Genomic DNA, 9,349 nt, shown 5'->3' with positions numbered 1-9,349 from the left:
TGCTCTTCAACATTGTACTGAAGTCTAGCCAGAGTATGCGAGGAAAAAAAAGACATTCAAACTGGAATGAAGGAAACGAAGCTATGTTTATTTCAAATGACATGATTCTATCACATACATAAATATAATCCCAAATAAGACACATTTTTTCCAGAGCTAACAAACAAATTCAGCCAAGTTATAAGGTATAAGATCAGCATGCAAAAAAGCAGTTGTGTTTCTATATACCAACAATAAATTATTTAAGGATGAAATCAAGAAGATAATTCAATTTACAATAGCATCCAAAAGAATAACATACTTGGAAATAAAATTAACCAAAGAGGTGAAAGACTTGTACACTGCAAACTAGAAAACATTGCTGAAAAACATTAAAGGCGATCTAATAAAAAAGGAACGATAGCCCGCATTCATGGATTAAAACCAGAAATAACTCTGCCAGTGCTCTTACTCGCAGTGCCTGTGGGACAGAGTAGAACTGCCCTGAGGGTTTCTGCGACCAACTCTTTAAGGGAGTAGAAAGCATCAAGAATTAGAAAACTTGATATTGTTAAGTGGCAATATTTCCCAAAGTAATCAGGAGACTCGTTGATATCCCTACAAGAATTCCAATCAATTTTTTTTTCAGGAAAGGAAAATTTATCTTCAAATTCATATGAAATTACAAGGGGCTGTGAAGAGTTAAAAAAAATTGAAAGGAAAAGCAAAAAGTTAAAAGACTCATATTTCCTAATATTAAAATTTACTATAAAGTCACAGTAATCAAAACAGTGTAGTACTAGCCTAAGAATGGACACATAGGAACCAATGGAATAGAATTGAGAGTTCATCTATGGCCAATTGATTTTTAACAAGGATACAAAGGCCATTCAATGGGGAAAGAACAGCCCCTTCAACAAACAGTGCTGGGTAATGGATTGCCAAATGCAAAAAAATGAAATTTGACTCTTACCTCATACCATAAAGAAACAGTCACTCAAAATGGAATAATGCAAAGAGCCCAAACTAAAAAGCTCTTAAAAAGCATAGGAGTTCTCCAATTTTGATTCAGATTTTGCATTGGATTGTTAGATATGACTTCAACATCACAAGGAAAATGAAAAAAAAAAGATACATTAGGCGCTATAAGAACTGAAAACTTTTGGACATCAGAAGGACGTATCAAATCAATTATCCGAAAAGACCACTTCTGAACTGGAAGGAGGTACTGGCACACTGGATACCGAGAAGGAGCTAGTACACACAATACATGATATACAGCTCCATCTCCATCAATGTAGAACACCCCCCTCTCCCACCCACGGGGATGAGGTGAAGGGAAACAGCGGCTGGTGTAAGATATTTAAAAAAAATAGTGATTTATAATTTACCAAGGGATCATGGAGGTGGGAGGGTAGGGGAGAGAAGGGAAATGAGCTGATATCAAAGGCTCAAGTAAAAAGAAAATGTTTTGAAAATGACGATGGCAACATATGTACAAATGTGCTTGATACAATTGATGTATGGATTATTATATGAGCTTTTAGAGCTCCCAGTAAAATGATTCCTATATGTGAATATATATATATATGTATATATATATATATATATATCTGGCATAAGACTCCATTTTTTAAATGGATCAAGGAATTGAATAGACATTTCTCCACCGAAGATGTATAAATGACCAAAAAGTATATGACCAGATGGGTAACAGCATTAGTCATTAGAGAATTGCAAATGAAAATCACAGTGAGTGACCACTTCCCACCAATAGGATGACTAGGATAAAAACAATGAGGAAAATAACAAGTGTTGGGGATGCTGTGGAGAAATTGGAGCCCTGCACATTCCTGGAGCGAATGTAAAAATGGCTCAGCCACTGTGGGAACAATTTGGCCATTTCTCAAAAAGTTGCACATAGAATCCTAATTTAATGCAGCAAATGGAGGGTATACTCAAAAGAACTGAAACCAGACCTACACACAAATACTCATACTCAAACTTGTAACAGCCAAAATGTAGGAAAAAATCAAAATGCCCGTCAATGGATGAATGGATTAACAAACTGTGATCTATCCATACAATAGAGTATTACCCAGTTATAAAAGACATTAAATCTTGCCACGTCTCACAGGAGAAGCCCTTCTGTTGCAATGAGTCAGTGCCCAGCTGCTAAGGGCAAGGTCAGTGGGGTGAGCGCATAAGTAGGAGACGCGCTTGGTTGAACCTAAGAAGCCTGTTGTGTAGCTGTAGTCTGTGTGGAGCAGCTCAACCGCATGCAGCAATGCAAGCAGCGGCAGGGGCCTTGAAGCTGTCAGCTAAGTGAACAGAATGAGATGGTCAAGGTCACCAATGATACGACTCCTCTTAGATGAAGTCTCCAGAAAAGGCAAGTCCATCAAGAAAGCAGGCACCTGGTGGTGGTCGGGCTGGTGGGGAAGGAGACAGCAAGTCCAGTGTGACGGGTGCAGGGTTTTATCTTGAGGCGATGGAAAGGTTGTATGAATTCCACATTGATATCAATGAGCAGGTCCTCACTAAAGCAGTTCTTCATTGTAGCCCCTCGGATTAGCTACAACCCCACCTGCTTTCTACTCTCTGCCATTCCGAATTTCATGAAGTCAAAAGGGGTTAACACTCCTATATTGAAAGCTAGCACTCTCTGTATAGCTGAGAATCTCAGAATAGATCAGAAGCATGCTCGCCACGTGTCCCCACTTCTCTTGCGGTACATCTATCAATTAAGCACCGTTTCAGGGTTGGAACCTGCTGCTCTCCAGTTCGACTGCTCCCAGCTGGTCTGACCTTGGGTTCCTTTTGCTACCTACCCTCTTCCTTTCCTTTTAGGATTTCTTTTCCCTTCTCTGTGTGTGAAAATGTGTGTTCTGCTCGATTGAAGACATCAAAATAGCCCCGGTGGAGAAGGTCCAGTGAAAAGAAGGGAATTCGAGTTGGAAAGCCCTTGGGACAGTATCCAGCACGCCACAGTGGGAGACCCCAATGCAGGTGGGCCTTTGCATAACAAAGCAGGGCTAGGCATCGAGTCTTTTGATTGATTTGGTTCAAGAGTAGACCTATTTGAAATCTTATTTCTATTTGATCCTATAGTGAAATTCAACCAGAATGAGGAATCCGGTAGATTGCTCTATATGCCATCAAAAGCTGAGCTTGTCTCAGCTTGGGAACAGTCTGTTCACAGTGAAGCTGGCTTGGCCACACATCTTTTTGGTCCCGCATGCTGGCCTCTTGGTGCTTTTAAACTGCATAGACGCTTTCCTCCGCTAGGTTTCCTGTGACCTTGCCAACTGACCCCGGTGAAGGGTAATGTTTGGAAATGCTCTCTCTCTCCCTCGAGTCGTTTCTATTTGCTTGTTAAGGGCAATAAACTTGCCCAGAAAGTGCTTCCATCAAAGCCCATCTTTGATTCTCTGGGGGTTCAGTGTAGTGCATTCTGTTGTTCATGATATCACAGTTTCCATGGCAACTCCCCAATGAGCCTTCTCTTGGTCAAAAGAAAAATAAATGCAAGGACATTTCTGTTACATCTTAATCTCCTTGGTTATTTGTTACGGACAGATAAGGGCGTGGGGGGACTTGAACTGCTCTTGGGGATAACTGCAGAGAGGTTCCAGCTCCACTTTCCAGAGCCTCCGTGAGTGACCTTAAGTTTTCCAATTCCCTGTTCATTCTCTTCACAGAAGGCCTAACAGTTAACGGAGTTGCTCGGAGGTACACTTGAAGAGGTGTTTGGTGTAGGGAAAAGTGAAAGTGAAATGGCTGAGAACTTGGAGGATGCCAGGCCTCAGGGTTAAGAAGCAGTCCTGCTCAGCAGCTTTCTGACTAGTTGTGTGTTCTTCATCCATCCAGCCCAGCACTCGGTGCTAGTTTCCCCAGAGGCTGGTAGGAGGGCATCGTTCTGCCACTTTCTTAGGCAGGATTGTAAGGATAGACTGCTTGATCTTCGCATATACAAGACTATTTGTTTTTGGAAACCACTCGACAAAGATGATCATGTAGTCACCTTCCAGGATTAATTGTCATCACGTTTTAACCAGAGTGCTTCCCACGCCTGCCAGGAGGCCCTCAGAGGTGCGTATGTTTAAGCACCCTACCACTAGCTGAAAGCTGGGCAGTTTCAAAAGGGCGCAGCAGCCTAGAAACCCTGGAAGTGTTGTGAAGCGCCACCAAGTTGGTTCCAGCCCACCATCGTTGCCTGTCCGGAGCATTCTGCCTGTACTTCTCCCAAGACAGATTTGTTTGTCCTTTTGGCAGTCCATGGTACTTTTAATATTTTCTGCCAGCACCATAATCCAAATGCAGCGGGCTTCCTTATTCAATGTGCGAAGAAGGAATCAGCTGTCCACTTCTGAGGAGTTAACCCCTGAAAACTATATGGATAGCATCCAAGCCTTGTCGGATACTGAAAACAGTATGGAGCAGATCTAATCTGCACACATGGGATTATCATGAAGCGGAATCAATTTAACGTCAGCTAACCACCACCACCACCACACCTATAACCTTAAGAAAACATGCCTCTTGCTAAAGAAGATATCTAGATGGGTGGCCTGAGTGCTATGTAACACAGTCTTAGCCTTTTAGACTAGAGGTGAGCACCAATTCATAAGGCCTGCTACGAAAAGAGATGATAAACCAGATCCTCTACCTTTGGAGTTTACACTGTAAGACTCAGGACCCAAAGTAAAAAATATAGGTGGAGAATAGTTATGAAGAGGAAACCGGGCCATGAAGGGGGTGGGGGGTGGGATAGTGGGACTGCATCGTGAGAAAAAGAAGGGGGAGAATAAAGATACCAGCAACGTTCATGCTTTACAGAAGCTGAAAGCATGTGCTCAGTAGGCATAGAGAGAGCATGCTAAGGCCGAGTCAGCTGGCAGTGAGGTGATACAGTGCACTCAGAGAGAAGCAGAAAAGTCTTAAGAAATATCATTTATGAAGCAAATATTTATTGAGTTCCTGTTGTACAATGCTAGGCACTGGAATTCAATAACATGACCAATACAATCGCTGGCATCATGAGATCAAACAGAACCAACTGTTCTTTAAGGCAAACAACAGCAATGCCCTCCATGCCCTGATAAGACACCCCGATGGTGCTGTGAGGTAGACGCTGCCTGTTAACTCCAAAGGGGCTGATCAAAGCCTACCAGCTGCTCTCGGGAGAGAGAGAAGGCACTCTGCTCCAGTACATACCTCATCTTGGAAATCCTGTATAGGTTCTGTGTGTGTCCAAATCAACTCCATGGCGATGGCTTTTTTTCTTGGAAGTGCTCTGAGAGGAAATACCTGGTTTGCTGTAGAAGCTGATAGCAGGCACTTAGGCAGCTACTCAGGGAAGGCTTACCAGGGAAAACGGCATCTAAGCTGTTGGACAAGCTATTGATGGATTTGGAAGACGGTGCTGGCAAAGAATACTGAACACACCATGAACCATCACAAGGACAGACCAATCTATTTTTGAAGAAATATAGGCAGACTACTCCTTAGAGACAAGGGTGATAAGATTTCTTTTCACATACTTTGAACATGTCTTTGAGAGATATCCGACCCTAGAAAAGGGCACCATGCTTGGTAAAGTGGAGGGACAGGAACACGAGGAAGGGCCCTTGAGAAGCTGGACTGACACAGTGACTGCAGCAATGGGCCCAAACATAAGAACAATTGTGAGGATGGGGTGGGACCAGACAGTGTTTCATTCTGACATATATTTGTGTTCTGCTTCCAGAACACACACACACACACACACACACACACACACACACACACACACACGAAAGGGTTCTCACCCCCCCAAAAAAAACCCCGAAAAAGAGCTCCACTGGGCGGAGATTTTGTAGTATGCATTATTCTGCAAAGAGAGCATCAAGCAACTCACTCAGAATTAGTTCACCCAGTGGCATTGTCTGGGAAGGTTTTTTTCTGGTCACAGTGTTTTTTTGTTTTTTTTTGTAAGAGCAGTTTCACTCAAACTTCTTTTTATGGTGTGTGTGTGATGGCCAATTTAAGAGAACAGCATGCGACTATGAAATTTTGTTTCTTGCTCTGGGAAAATGCTGCAGAAACTGTTGTGATGTTGAACACAACTTACAAGGACAGTACTATGGGAAAAATGCAAGTTATGAGTAGTTTTTCTCATTTCAAAAAAGGTGACATGTTGATTGATGACAAACCTCATTCTGGATGTCCGTCAAGTTCCCAAAAGGACAAAAGTGTTGACTTGTGCATTTGGAGTTCATTCCACCAGGTCAGACTGTTAATCACGTGTTCTTTTTAGAAGTTCTGAAAAGATAGTTTACAGTAGGCAACAGAAAAGCCTGATTTGTGGCAGATGGGGACCGGTTTTGCCACCAGGACAATGCACCTGCTCAAGCAAACATCTCAGTGTGCCAATTTTTGGGGAAAAAAACCCCAGCATGCCTCTCTTGCCCCACACACCTTACTCACCTGACCTCCCTCTGTGTGACTTCTTTTGGTTTCCATGGATGAAGAGGGACATGAAAAGACAGATATTTGACAACTCAAATGAAGTGAAAAAAGCAAAACAAAACGAGGGAGATGCTGTCAGCTATTCAAACAGATGAATTTGAAAAATGTTTCTAAGAATGGAATCACACTTTTGACAAATGTATTAAGTGTAATAGAGAGCACTTTGAAGGTGATAAGGATGTTTTGTTAATATATATATATATATATATATATATATATATATATATATATATATATATATATAGCTTTGAAAAAACTTGCTGTTTTTTTTTTGGGGGGGGCGGGGTTACTACCTTGGATATCCCTGTAATTAATGCCCTTCTCTTAAGATGCTCTGAGCAAAACTTTGCCTTTCTTGATCTCTAGGGTCTAACTAAAACACATGGCTACAAGATCTAAGGTAGTTCACAGAAAGCTGTGGTTTTCAAAGATGTGTAAGAGATCATATTATTCTCAAAAAGCTCAGGTTGCACCTCAGGAGATGGGCTATCAGCACCAAGTAAATAAATTAATTAATACTGACTGCTGCAGTGTTCTAAGTATGCATTTTTAAGTTACAGCCCATGGTAGTAAAACTGAGTTACAAATTCAGAAATGCCTAACTATAATTTCAAAATTACAAAAGATCTTATAAAAACAGATTTGGGATGTGTATCAGGGTTTTCAGGGGCTCTCAAAATGACAAAGCTCTTTCAATGAGGACAGGAGAAACTGGGACTTATATATCACTCATTGTTACTGAATTGATCTCAATTTATAGCAACCATTTACGAAAGGGTAGAACTGCCTTGTGAATTTCCAAGACTGTACCTCTTTATGGGAGTAGGAAGTCTTATCTTTTTCCTGGGATTTATATAGTCAGTAGAAATAAGAAAGAAACCCTGGTGGTAGAGTAGTTATGTATTGGGCTTCTAATGGCTAGATCAGCAGTTCAAAACCACTAGCCATTCCGTGGGAGAAAGCCAAGGCTTCCTTTGCCCATAAAGAGTTAATCTGAGAAAAGTACAGGGGCAGTTCTCTGTCCTCAATAGTCTTGATGAGTCAGAATTGCCTAGATGACAGTGAGTTTGAGTTTGAGAAATAAGAATACTGAAATAAGATGACTAAATTGAAAAAAGACATCTGACTGTTAGTCAGTTGCAATTCCCTAGGGACTTAGATGACTCAGAGATGGGCTTTGAGAAACACCCTAGCATGCCATTAAAGGGTCATACAATCATCTTTTTTGGTCTTATTTTCAAGCCCTGGATACATTTTCCTGAACATTACCTCTGCAATTACATATAGACTCTGAAAATTATTCTTGATAATGTATGCATGCCCATGTACTCACATGCCCATGAAAGCTGATCGCCTATGTTTTTTGTCTCGAAATTATTAAATGAACTTGTTTACTTAGTTGACGTCTTCAGTTTTTAAAGGTAATTGGAGATTTAATAGATAGTGTACATATGTAGTCATGATTCCAACAATAATGGTCCAATAATTGATTTTATTACTCAACTTAGTGGTAGCTGTTCCTTGTAGTCTCTAGCAGCTACCTTTATAGATAGATTACAGAGATTCTGTTCTATTTAGCCTGGTTAATTTACACACGTGTAGCAAGAAATATTAAATCATAGGTCCTTTTGTTGTATTGGTAGCAAAACTAGAGAGAAGCTCAACTAATTAATTTCTGTCAGGAGGTTATGTAAAGGTTCTAGGGCTGCATTTTCTATAGCCTTTACCATTGCAAAGACTCTCCACATCCAGCGGTTATTAGCTCATCTATTCTGAGGGTTGTAAACGATGAAATTAATTTCCATTAGATTTTATATGTAGTACCCATAACTGAGAATGACTTCCTCCTCATTCAGAGTCCTCCAAATTCAACAAGATTTCAGACCTTTCAGGAAGTGACCTTCTTTATTAGCAGCTATAAACCAAACACCTCTTGAGAGGGCTTTGTAGGTATTGATTTCCTGTATAAAGTACAACTCTTGTTCCTTAATGGCGAGCCTGTCATACCAGATTAAATGGAATTTATTCTCCAATATGACACTCCCAGCATGGCCTGGCTTGCAGAATTGATTGATTCAGCTGTATCCTGGCATCAGGATTGATTCCTCAAATCACTACATGACCATTACAAGTGACATCCCGGCTCAATTTGTTGTGATGGTACTTGGTCACTTTTCTGAGTACTTTTACTTTTGTTTTGGAATCATTTTATCGGGTGCTCTTACAGCTCTTACCACAAGCCATCCATCTATCCATTGTGTTAAGCACTTTAGTACATATGTTGCTACCATCATATTTTCTTTCTACTTGAGCCCTTGGTATCAGCTCCTCATTTTTCCCCCTCCCCACCCCCTCCCTTATGAACTCTTGATAAATTATAAATTATCATTATTTTCATATCTTACATCTTCCACTATTTCCCTTCACCCACTTCTCTGTTGTTTGTCCCCCTGGGTGGGTGGTGGTGGTTATATGTCGATCATTGTTATTCGTTCCCCCTTACTCCCCCCACCTTCCCCTTCCCCTCCTGGTATCACTGCTCTCTTTATTGGTCCTGAGGAGTTTATCTGTCCTGAATTCCCTTTGTTGCAAGCTCTTATCTGTACCACTCTACATGCTCTGGTCTAGCCAGATTTGTAAGGTAGAATTGGGGTCATGTTAGTGGGGGAGGGAGGAGAGGACGCATTAAAGAACTAGAGGAAAGTTGTAGGTTTCATTGGTGCTATACTACACCCAGACTGGCTCCTCTCTTCCTGTGACCATTCTGTAAGGGGATTTAGGCTGTGGGCCTCCACTCTGTCCTCCCTCTCATTCACATTGATATGGTTATTTTTTTGTTCTGTATCTTTGATGCCTGATA

The sequence above is a fragment of the Tenrec ecaudatus genome, chromosome 4 (assembly GCF_050624435.1).
Source record: "Tenrec ecaudatus isolate mTenEca1 chromosome 4, mTenEca1.hap1, whole genome shotgun sequence".
NCBI lineage: Eukaryota > Metazoa > Chordata > Mammalia > Afrosoricida > Tenrecidae > Tenrec > Tenrec ecaudatus.
This window is presented reverse-complemented; position numbering follows the sequence as displayed.